This window comes from Arachis stenosperma, chromosome 10 (assembly GCF_014773155.1).
Source record: "Arachis stenosperma cultivar V10309 chromosome 10, arast.V10309.gnm1.PFL2, whole genome shotgun sequence".
Classification (NCBI taxonomy): domain Eukaryota; kingdom Viridiplantae; phylum Streptophyta; class Magnoliopsida; order Fabales; family Fabaceae; genus Arachis; species Arachis stenosperma.
The window spans coordinates 116,776,635-116,789,713 of record NC_080386.1 but is presented as its reverse complement, the minus strand read 5'-3'; the positions used below and the strand labels follow the sequence as shown (position 1 = coordinate 116,789,713).

At 38.3% G+C, this 13,079-nt stretch overlaps 1 pseudogene; it reads right to left on the bottom strand.

The window, feature by feature from the left end:
• Positions 1 to 6,962: 6,962 nt before the first annotated feature.
• Positions 6,963 to 9,065, bottom strand: LOC130957538 (uncharacterized; annotated as a pseudogene).
• Between the last annotated feature and the right edge of the window lie 4,014 nt (positions 9,066 to 13,079).

The following is a 13,079-nucleotide window of genomic DNA, read 5'->3' as shown; positions in this document are numbered from 1 at the left end:
ACTCCTGTAATCACATACGGACCCCTCCACCGGGATTTGAGTTTTCCTGGAAACAGTTTGAGCCTGGAGTTGAAGAGCAGAACTTTTTGTCCTGGCTCAAAGACTCTGGTTGACAATCTCTTGTCATGCCACTTCTTTGCCTTTTCCTTATAAATTTTTGCATTTTCAAAGGCATTGAGTCTGAACTCCTCTAGCTCATTTAGCTGGAGCAGTCTTTTCTCACCAGCTAACTGTGCATCCATGTTTAGGAATCTGGTTGCCCAGTAGGCTTTATGTTCCAGTTCCACAGGCAAATGACAGGCCTTCCCATACACCAATTGGTATGGAGAGGTTCCTATAGGAGTCTTGAATGCTGTTCTGTATGCCCACAGAGCATCATCCAAGCTCTTTGCCCAATCCTTTCTTCGGGCCATTACAGTCCGTTCCAGGATTCTTTTTAGCTCTCTGTTAGAGACTTCAGCTTGCCCATTAGTCTGTGGATGATACGGAGTTGCCACTTTATGGCTGATTCCATATCTAACCATAGCAGAGTATAGCTGTTTATTGCAGAAATGAGTGCCCCCATCACTGATTAGCACTCTGGGGACGCCAAACCTGCTGAAAATGTTTTTCTGGAGGAATTTCAGCACGGTCTTGGTATCATTAGTGGGTGTAGCAATTGCTTCTACCCACTTAGATACATAGTCCACTGCCACCAGAATGTAAGTGTTTGAGTATGATGGTGGGAATGGCCCCATGAAGTCAATTCCCCATGCATCAAACAATTCTATCTCTAATATCCCTTGTTGAGGCATGGCATATCCGTGAGGCAGGTTACCAGCTCTTTGGCAACTGTCACAGTTACGCACAAACTCTCGGGAATCTTTATAGAGAGTAGGCCAGTAGAAGCCGCACTGGAGAACTTTAGTGGCTGTTCGCTCACTTCCAAAATGCCCTCCATACTGTGATCCATGGCAGTGCCATAGGATCCTTTGTGCTTCTTCTCTGGGTATACATCTGCGGATCACTCCGTCAGCACATCTCTTAAAGAGATATGGTTCATCCCAAAGGTAATACTTGGCATCTGAAATTAATTTCTTTCTTTGCACACTGCTGTACTCCTTGGGTATGAACCTTACAGCTTTATAATTTGCAATGTTTGCAAACCATGGAGCTTCCTGGATGGCAAAGAGTTGCTCATCTGGGAAAGTCTCAGAGATCTCAGTAGAAGGGAGGGACGCCCCAGCTACTGGTTCTATTCTGGACAGATGATCAGCTACTTGGTTCTCTGTCCCTTTTCTGTCTCTTATTTCTATATCAAACTCTTGCAGAAGCAACACCCATCTTATGAGCCTGGGTTTTGAATCCTGCTTTGTGAGTAAGTATTTAAGAGCAGCATGGTCAGTGTACACAATCACCTTTGATCCCACTAAGTAGGATCTAAACTTGTCAATGGCATAGACCACTGCAAGCAACTCTTTTTCTGTGGTTGTATAATTCTTCTGTGCATCATTTAGAACACGGATAGCATAATAAATGACATGCAGAAGTTTGTTATGCCTCTGTCCCAACACTGCACCAATGGCATGATCACTGGCATCACACATTAGTTCAAATGGTAATGTCCAATCTGGTGCAGAGATGACTGGTGCTGTGACCAGCTTAGCTTTCAGGGTCTCAAATGCCTGCAAACACTGTGTGTCAAACACAAATGGCGTGTCAGCAGCTAGCAGGTTACTCAAAGGTTTTGCAATTTTCGAAAAATCCTTGATAAACCTTCTATAGAATCCTGCATGCCCCAGAAAGCTTCTGATTGCCTTAACATTGGCAGGTGGTGGTAATTTTTCAATTACCTCTACCTTTGCCTTATCCACCTCTATTCCCTTGCTTGAAATTTTGTGCCCAAGGACAATTCCTTCAGTCACCATAAAGTGACATTTCTCCCAGTTTAAAACCAGGTTAGTCTCTTGGCATCATTTCAGGACAAGTGATAGGTGGTTAAGACAGGAGCTGAATGAGTCTCCATATACTGAAAAGTCATCCATGAAGACTTCCAGAAATTTCTCTACCATATCTGAGAAGATAGAGAGCATGCATCTTTGAAAGGTTGCAGGTGCATTGCACAGACCAAAAGGCATTCTCCTATAGGCAAACACGCCAGAAGGGCATGTGAATGTTGTTTTCTCTTGGTCTTGAGGATCTACTGCAATTTGGTTGTAGCCTGAGTAGCCATCCAAAAAGCAGTAGTAATCATGGCCAGCTAGTCTTTCTAGAATTTGGTCTATGAATGGTAAAGGAAAATGATCCTTTCTGGTGGCTGTATTGAGTCTTCTGTAGTCAATACACATGCGCCACCCTGTGACTGTTCTTGTAGGAACCAGTTCATTTTTTTCATTATGAACCACTGTCATGCCTCCCTTTTTGGGAACAACTTGGACAGGGCTCACCCAGGGGCTATCAGAAATAGGATAAATAATCCCAGCCTCCAGTAATTTAGTGACCTCTTTCTGCACCACCTCCTTCATGGCAGGATTTAGCCTCCTCTGTGGTTGGACCACTGGTTTGGCATTATCCTCCAACAGGATTTTGTGCATGCATCTAGCTGGGCTAATACCCTTGAGATCACTTATGGACCACCCAAGAGCTGTCTTGTGTGTCCTTAGCACTTTAATCAGTGCTTCCTCTTCCTGTGGATTTAAAGCTGAGCTTATAATCACTGGAAAAGTGTCACCCTCTCCCAGAAATGCATATTTCAGGGATGATGGTAGTGGTTTGAGTTCAGGCTTAGGAGGTTTATCCTCCTTCTGAGGAATTTTCGAAAATTCCTTTGCCTCCTCTGGCTCTTCCTGATCAGTTTGAGCATCTTTGAAGATGTTCTCAAGCTCTGATTCTAGGCTTTCAGCCATATTGATCTCTTCTACCAGAGAATCAATAATGTCAACGCCTATGCAGTCATCTGGTGTGTCTGGATGCTGCATAGCTTTTACAGCATTCAACTTGAACTCATCCTCATTGACTCTCAAGGTTACTTCCCCCTTTTGTACATCAATGAGAGTTCGTCCAGTTGCTAGGAAAGGTCTTCCTAGAATGAGAGTTGCACTTTTGTGCTCCTCCATTTCCAGCACCACAAAGTCAGTTGGAAAGGCAAATGGCCCAACCTTGACAATCATGTCCTCTATTATGCCTGATGGGTGTTTAATGGAGCCATCAGCAAGTTGGAGGCATATCCTGGTTGGTTTGACTTCTCCAATCAACCCAAGCTTTCTGATAGTGGATGCAGGTATTAAATTGATACTTGCTCCAAGATCACATAAGGCTATCTTGGTGTAAGTACCTTCCAATGTGCATGGTATCAGAAAGCTTCCAGGATCTTGAAGCTTTTCTGGTAAGCTTTTTAGAATGACTGCACTGCATTCTTCAGTGAGAAACACTTTTTCAGTTTCTCTCCAGTCCTTCTTATGACTTAAGATCTCTTTCATGAACTTAGCATAAGAAGGTATTTGCTCAAGTGCCTCTGCAAAAGGAATCTTTATTTCAAGAGTCCTTAAATAATCTGCAAAGCGGGCAAATTGCTTATCCTGTTCTGCCTTGCGGAGTTTCTGAGGATAAGGCATCTTGGCTTGATATTCTTCAACCTTAGATGCTGCAGGTTTATTCCTTACAGAAGTGGTTGAAGAAGCCTTGTTAGAGGGATTACTGTCAGCACTCTCAGGTGTCTGATTTTCCCTTGGCGTTTGGACGCCAGGAATGGGTGGAAAATGGGCGTTTAACGCCAACTTTTTCCCCTTTTCTGGCGTTTGAACGCCAGAACTGGGCAAGGAATGGGCGTTTAACGCCAGCTTTCCTTCCCTTTCTGGCGTTTGAACGCCAATATTCCTCTCTGGGCTCTTACTGTCCTCAGAGGGATTTTGAACAGTGGTTTGGTTGTCCTCTGTCATTTGTTCCTTATTTGGCTTTTTGCTCTTTTGAACAGTGTTATTCAAGGTCTTTCCACTCCTCAATTGAACTGCTTGACACTCTTCTGTTATCTGTTTAGATATTTGCTGTTTTGCTTGATTCAACTGTAGTTCTATGCTCTTATTAGCAACTTTAGTTTCATGGAGCATCTCTTTAAATTCTGCTAACTGTTCTGTCATCAGGAGCAATTGTTGATTAAGCTCAATCATCTGTTCTTGAGGATTAGGGTCAGTGACTACTGTCATGACTTCCTCTTCTGGAGAGAACTCATTGCTAGAGTACAAATATTGGTTTCTAGCAACAGTGTCTATAAGCTCTTGAGCTTCTTCAATTGTCTTCCTCATGTGTATAGATCCACCAGCTGAGTGGTCTAAAGACATCTGAGCTTTTTCTGTAAGCCCATAGTAGAAAATGTCTAACTGGACCCACTCTGAAAACATTTCAGAGGGACATTTCCTTAGCATACCTCTATACCTCTCCCAGGCATTATAAAGGGATTCATGATCCTCTTGTTTAAAGCCTTGGATGTCCAGCCTTAGCTGTGTCATCCTCTTTGGAGGGTAAAAATGATTCAGGAATTTATCTGATAACTGTTTCCATGTCTTTATGCTTGCTGTAGGTTGGTTATTTAACCACCTTTTAGCTTGATCTTTTACAGCAAATGGAAACAGTAAAAGTCTGTAGACATCCTGATCTACCTCTTTATCATGTACTGTGTCAGCAATTTGTAAGAACTGTGCCAGAAACTCAGTAGGTTCTTTCTGTGGAAGACCGGAATACTGGCAATTTTGCTGCACTATGATAATGAGTTGAGGATTTAGCTCAAAGCTGCTTGCTTTGATGGGAGGTATACAGATGCTACTCCCATATGCAGCTGTAATGGGGTTAGCATAAGACCCCAGAGTCCTTTTGGACTGATTAATTCCACTTAAGTCCATGATGGACAAAAGGGAAATGATAATAATTGCAAAGAGATAAATTTTGTTTATTTTTTTTTTGAAATAACCGAAAAAATAAAATAAAAAGAAATTTAAATAAAAAAAATTTGAAAATCAAAAGGGAAAATGAGATCAAAGCAATTTGAGAACTGAATCAATTAGTAAAAAAAAAGATTTTGAAAACAGCAATTAAGAAGATATGATTGAAAATTTTTTTATGAAAAAGATTTGATTCTTAAAAAGAGGAAAGAGAAAAACACAAAAAGACACCAAACTTAAAATTTTAGAAAATCAAACACTAATTTTTTTTTTCGAAAATTTTAAAGGAAAAACACAAAGAGGACACCAAACTTAGAACTTTTATGAATCAAAACGGGACTAGGGACAAGAAAAATTCGAAAGTTAAAAGAAGAAAAACAAAAAGCATGCAATTGACACCAAACTTAGAATATGAAACTAGACTCAACTAAAAGACTCTAAACCAACAAAAATAAAACAGTCCTAATCTAAGCAACAAGACAAGCCGTCAGTTGTCCAAACTCGAACAATCCCCGGCAACGGCGCCAAAAACTTGGTGCACGAAATTGCAATAACACTTTTGCAATCCCGCACAACTAACCAGCAAGTGCACTGGGTCGTCCAAGTAATACCTTGCGTGAGCAAGGGTCGATCCCACGGAGATTGTCGGCTTGAAGCAAGCTATGGTTATCTTGTAAATCTTAGTCAGGATATCAGAAATTATCAGGATTGATTGGGAAAAGCAAAAGAACGTGAAATGGTTACTTGTTTTGCAGTAATGGAGAATAGGCTGAGGCTTTGGAGATGCTCCATCTTCCGAATCTCTGCTTTCCTACTGTCTTCTTCATCAAACACGCAAGCCTCCTTCCATGGCAAGCTCATGTAGGGTTTCACCGTTGTCAATGGCTACCTCCCATCCTCGCAGTGAAAGCTAATGCACGCACTCTGTCACAGTACTGCCAATCACCGGTTTGGTTCCCTCCCCTACCGGAATAGAATCCCTCTTTTGCGTCTGTCACTAACGCCCAGTAGGTTACAGGTTTGAAGCACGTCACAGTCATTCAGTCATTGAATCCTACTCAGAATACCACAGACAAGGTTTAGACCTTCCGGATTCTCTTGAATGCCGCCATCAGGTCCTGCCTATACCACGAAGATTCCGATTAAAGAACCCAAGAGATAACTACTCAATCTAAGATAGAACAGAGGTGGTTGTCAGGCACGTGTTCATAGTTGAGAATGATGATGATTGTCACGGATCATCACATTCATCCGGATTAAGAACAAGTGTTATCTTAGAATCGAAGCAAGCATGATTGAATAAGAAACAGTAGTAATTGCATTAATCCATCAAGACACAGCAGAGCTCCTCACCCCCAACCATGGGGTTTAGAGGCTCATACTGTGGAAAGAAACGTGTACAAAATGTTATGAGGTCATCAGGTACGGATACAATGTCAAAAGATCCTATAAGTAGTAAACTAGTGTCCTAAGGTTTACAGAAATGAGTAAATGACAGAAAAATCCACTTCCGGGCCCACTTGGTGTGTGCTTGGGCTGAGCAATGAAGGAATTTCGTGTAGAGACCTTTTCTGGAGTTAAACGCCAGCTTCCATGCCAGTTTGGGCGTTTAACTCCAAATTTTATGCCAGTTCCGGCGTTTAACGCTGGAATTTCTGTAGGTGACTTTGAGCGCCGGTTTGGGCCATCAAATCTTGGGCAAAGTATGGACTATTATATATTGCTGGAAAGCCCAGGATGTCTACTTTCCAATGCCGTTGAGAGCGCGCCAATTGGGCTTCTGTAGCTCCAGAAAATCCACTTTGAGTACAGGGAGGTCAGAATCCAACAGCATCTGCAGTCCTTTTCAGTCTCTGGATCAGATTTTTGCTCAGGACCCTCAATTTCAGTCAGAAAATACCTGAAATCACAGAAAAACACACAAACTCATAGTAAAGTCCAGAAAAGTGAATTTTAATTAAAAACTAATAAAAATATACTAAAAACTAACTAAAAGATATTAAAAACATACTAAAAACAATGCCAAAAAGCATACAAATTATCCGCTCATCAGGAATGAACCTGTTAGATAACATATGATTATGATTACTAACATAGAAATAGAAGTATGTATATTTAATGTAATTTTCACAGTAATTAATTTAAAAATTACTTTATTATCTATTGGTTCGACTGATGCAATTGCTTGCTCATCTTTCCATGCACTCCAGAGACTTTGGAATTCTTCTTCCTGTAATTGATATTTGTTAATATATTTCTAGTATATCTAGTATGTCTCAGTTAATGATAAATAGTACGTACCTGTTTTATAAAACAGATGTTCAAGTTCGTTGTCTTTATCTCCTGGCATATATTGATGAGCTCCTTTGAAATCAAATTGTCTATTAAAAAAATATAAGTCGTTAGTCGTCAATAAATTGAAGTTTGTAAACAAAAATATCTATATCAATGAAAAAGATTTTAAAGATTAAAATTATATGAATACTGAATTGTATCAAGAAGTAACTACACACAGATTTACTAAGAACATAAATTACCTGTGGTAAAGGTAACAATATTTCTTTGAAAACTACATTTCTGGTAAATTCTCCACTTGTTCCATCTATTTTTCCTTCTTTGACTAAAATTTTTGTAGTTGACTGAGAAATACTTCGAGACAAAACAACATATAATTGGCCTAAATACATGTTTAGGGAGATAGATCCCTACTTTAGGAATGGTATGTCCTTGTGATTTGTTTATTGTTATTGTAAAACTCAACCTTACAGGAAATTGCTTCCGGATAAGTATAAAAGGCAGTCCTGAATTTTCTATTGTTTTGTGTTTTATCCGAGGCAAGAAAGCTCTTCTTCCACAGTGATGGCCGGTTAAAATTTCTACATCCAATATGTTTTGAAAAGTTCCACGACATAGTAACCTTGTACCATTGCATAAGCCGGCCTTAGGGTCTATGTTTCTCAATAACATCAAAGGTGCACCTTTTTTTACCTTCAATACATGAGGTGGCAACCCGCCTGTAGAAACTGAGTTAAGGTATTCTTGTTGATATAAATTATTAGCATCTCCTTCTACCTCATCAAATGAGACTAAATTTCGTTCTTCTCCTGAAAACTGGTTGATAATTATATCATTAAGCTGTTGCACATCATAATTTTTTGGCGTCAATATTGTCCTTTCTACCATGTAAGAAGCGTCCCACCCATGAGATTATAAGTTTAGAAATATTTCTTCTATTAACTTGTGTAACGATGTTTCACCCTCCCACGGAATTGCCATATTTGCTTGTATCCGTACAAAGTCTTCATGTATGGTGGGCTCAATTCCATCACCAATGCGCCTAAGATACTCAGCAAAAACATGATCATTAGAAGATCGCATATTTTGTCGCAAATGGAGAATTTTAGTGGAAGCCCATAAATGAGCCTTAACTATAGAAGCTGAAATCAGTTGTGACTTACTACCTTTCGGTACGACAGGCAGTACTTGGCGGAAATCTCCTCCCATCACCATCACTTTTCCTCCAAATGGCATATCGTTTGCTAATATATCTCTCAGAGTGCGGTCTAATAATTGCACCGATTCTTTATTTGCCATAGGTGCTTCATCCCAGATGATTGCCGTTGTTTGTCTAATCAGCTCTGCAAGATCTAATTGTTTGCTTATGTTGCAAATGGATGATGGTTCTGCATTAATTGGGATCTTAAACCTAGAATGAGCTGTTCGACCACCAGGCAATAATGTTACAGCTATTCTTGATGATGCAGTTACCAAGACAATATGACCCTTATTTCTCAATTCTGCAATTATAGCTCTGTAAAGAAATATTTTGCCTGATCCTCCTGGCCCATCAACAAAGAACACTCCACTTTTTCTTTGATCAATTGTATTCATAATGCACTTGAAAGCTTTAGATTGGTTATTGTTCAATCTTGCTACAAAACATAGGTTTTCCCGGGGTACTTTGACAAACAGTTCTTCTTGGGTAACTCTGGGTATCGAGTTGTCATTGTCATTTTCATGAGTTAGAGATGACAAATCATATTGTGTAATCTGTTTTCCGTGCTGAAGAAGTATATCATTTATACTCCTGAGTAGCCGATTTCTAAACACTAAGGCTGTTGTGGTGCTGGTTGATGGATAATCATCCACCATATATGAAAAAATTCATCCCATAAGCTTCTTACATCTGTAGGCTCACAAAATATTAAGATGGTTGCAAACAACCTTCGTAAAGCACATGGCAATAGTAAAACAGAAGCCTCAACCAAACAGCACGGATGCTACTGTCACTCTCTAACAATCCTCGGTGTTGAGCATATTGCTTGAAGGACGAACATTGGACCCCATTCACTGTTAGCAAGTCATCCCAACTGATTGGTCCTCTGACATTAGATAACAGAATACACAAATAGAATTTTTCTCCTTCTGAAGGTGATACAGTATAAATTCGACCGATGGATCTCCTCTGTGTCTTGCGCCGACGCCATTCCTTTTCCTTGTTGTGCCAAGTGTAATACTCTGAAATTTTCCTGTACAGAAGATACCTAGATTGTTGGTCCTACTCACAACTTAGGGCAAAGAACTCAGTGAGTATTGTTCTAGAGAAATAATCATCATTAAGTATTTCAGGAATGGTTTGGTGATCATAGAAGCTCACTTGATGTTGATTTGGCAAATGAATTTGTAACCTTTCCACTTATGGACACATTTGGTAAAGGTTAAATTTAAATATTCTCCAACATGCCTCTGGAGCAGCAATCCATCTTACATCAACAAATTGTTGGACCTTGTCAGTATTAGAACCATTATGAACTTTCATTGCAACCCGGTATGGACCCTTGTAGCAATATTTGTAGAGATACTTTATACTCTTGATGCTACTACATATCTCAACATTAATATGGCAATCATACTTTAGTAGTAGCCAAGGGTTGTACGGAACTACCCATCTATTGTCAACTATGACATTTTGGTTAATCGGTACTGGAGTGTCGAATCGTCGCAAATATTGCGGATATATATGAGTCGTCACCTCTTCGTGTTTCTGCTGCGAAATCTTTTGGTTAGTTGCGTTTACATTGGCCATTTTTCATGCAGGGTGAAGATTGATCAAGTGTACGCAAGGACCATGAATCATATGTTTTATCACTGCATCATGTAGGTGTGGTTCTACTTCTTTAGATGGTATCTCTGCACGTACCAAACTATCATAATGCTTCGAGTCAATTAACTTGTCATTGTTTTCTAATATTAGCAACATATGTACATGTGCCACCCCTCTTTTTTGAAACTCAGTGACATAAATATAGCTCTTCACCTTTCCCAAGACACCCTTAGTAATTACATCCTCTTTCAGCTGTTCAAATTTGGCTCAAAAAATTCTTGTTGTTAGATCTGGACGATCTTGTTGTAACACCCTAACTACCAAAGCTCACGCTTCCGGCTGTGCGACTCTGATAGCTTGGACATTACGATGACACTTATACTATTTAATACTAAAATATGAGCCTGTTTGAAACTTTTTACCGCAATATCGCTTCCAAGATACTTCATTCGATAACTTACATCCATAGATACCATACAACTTACAAAAACTCATAAAGAGTACTCTTATTATTTTATAACTGCCAACTTTATAATTTAAATATAGAAAATAATCCAATAATTATAAAATTGGATAATAATCATAACTTATCTGAAATTTAATAAATCAAAACTTGCCTTAATTATCTTTAATAAAATAATTTCTGAAATTAAGGCTATAAATAACCATATGATTTGAGACTTGATCATAATAAAACTTTTCAAAAGTTCTGGGTCTTACATTCTACCCATCTTATAAAAATTTTTGTTCTCGAAAATTGATACAAAACAAAAGAAATTTCATAACAGTCCACCCTTGAACACATTTCAGGAAGAAGCAAAAGTATCTCAACATATAAACATGTATATACGGTTTTCAAACACTTGGGTTATCGTATGCATAAAGATACAAAGGTAGGAGTATGGTTGCAAAGCAAATATTACAAGATAGGCTCAAATGTAAAAGATGACATGGGTCAAACAGGTAATAGCAAAGCAAGGCATCGAGGCTATAAAACAGGCTGGGGTTAAAACGACGTGCTTAACATCCGCACACTAAACTCATATCACCCTCAAAGCTTCAACTTTCCAACTCCATTATGCACCTTTCAATCCCCATATCCGATCATAAGTATAACAACCGCAAACCCATTCGCAAGGAACAAAACACCTACAACTCATAACGTTGCACACTTACCGTTTTAACTTCTGTATACAGACATCACGTCTTAAAGAACTAATGCATCGCGTTACTGCGTCTACAAGTCGCACGTAATATCAAAACAATTCTCGAGTCTACTCAGAAGGATACATGATTTAGAAAGGAGAATCAAATGTCAAGGATAATGCCAGAGATTTGAGAGAATGTATCCAATTCCAGATAAACAAGGATGTTCAAACAATGAAGCTTGCTAGACACAATTCAATTGACAACTTTCAAAAAATTAGTCCATGGATCAAGGAAATTCAATAGGGTCAATAGGAAGAAAATCAGCGCATTAGTTTGAACAAATTCAAGCTGAGTCGAAGAAGTATGAGGTTTATAGAGAAGAATTTTCTCAAACCAAAGGCAAAGCTCGCAGAACTTCAAGAGCACGACTAAAAACACTTCCGACTACATTGTTCTTAAAAGAATAAAAAACTTGCAGGAAAATCACTTCGCAGTCTAAAAGAAAAGTTAAGCAACAAGCCTTTTTCAAGAGAAAAATAAAAGCATAAGCGTGGCTTTGCTTTAATACACTTTCATGTTGAAGTAGATCATGTAGAGTTTTAAAAACAAACTATACACAGGTTTGGCTAAGAGCTAAAATATTTTCTGGAATATTTTAGAAGGATAGTTAGGTACACAACCTAACCAAAAGCAATCACAAAACTCAGAAGAGAAATCAAATGCTTGTTCAAAAATTTCCAAAGTCCATATTCAAACAAGCGTGTATAACATTCATAGCAAGGACGAAAGAGAAAATTAAACTCCTTTTAGAAAAGAAATTCCGAGATAAAAATTTGCTTACAATTTGGTAAAGGAAATAAGTGGTGCGTTACAAACGAACCGGTTTTCACTAAACAAGGAAACTTTTCAAAACTTTATTTAAAATAGCGCATACCAACTTTAAATTAACTTCGTCAAAATCGAACAATGGTTTTAATCTCAATCAAGCAACAGAAAATAAATTCCGTTTAGAATTTCTTCAAAGAGAATTCAAAACTTTCTTAAAAGTTCAAAACAAGACTCCAAAAGTACACTTGAAATCACCATTTCAAAAGGATATGCAAGAATATTAGGATGTACTTAAAAAGGAGTCAAGCCACACAAGAAAGGATCCTAAATCAAGATAGTTCAAACAAGATCCACTAGACATGAGACATCAAACAAGCTTTCAATTGATCTAAAAGAATACAAAATTCGTAGAAAAAAGACAACTCAATCATTAGTAATTCCTCAAGGATAAATCTTTGACTACAAACTCTGATAGAGATAATGATAGGATAGACGATGCACTAATTTTGAAACAAATCAAGCTGACTCATATAAGGATGAGATTCACAAGAGAGGAAAAACCAAGATCAATGGTAATGTTCAGAAGATGCAAAAGATTAGTTAAAAACAAAGTCAAGTATGACATTCATGGAGATAGAAGGCTTACGAGATACTTTAGTCTGTTTATAAGAAGAAAGCTACGAGTCCAACATTTTCAAAGAAACAGCAATGGCACCAACAAGGTAGTATGCTAAACCAAACTCCAGGAAAAAATAAATTAGGTAAAGTTTATCAAACGAATTCAATCGGGATAAAAGCGAAAAAAAAATCCTTCCTTTCCAGAATTTTGAAAAGTACCCAAATACATAATCAAATGAAGGTGTGCATTGGAACTATAGTAAAATTACTAGAAAGTCAAATTGTAATTTAAGGTAAATGCAGTTCCGTAAGCCAGTAAAAATACAAGCGAGGTATTAAAAATAGATAGTTGCTAAACGGTTTGAGTAATCTTCAAAGTTTTATATATACAAATAAGTATATATCTAATCAACGGCAATTTTTATAAAAATCTTAAAATTGACTGTAATCACTGTCAAATAAGAGAA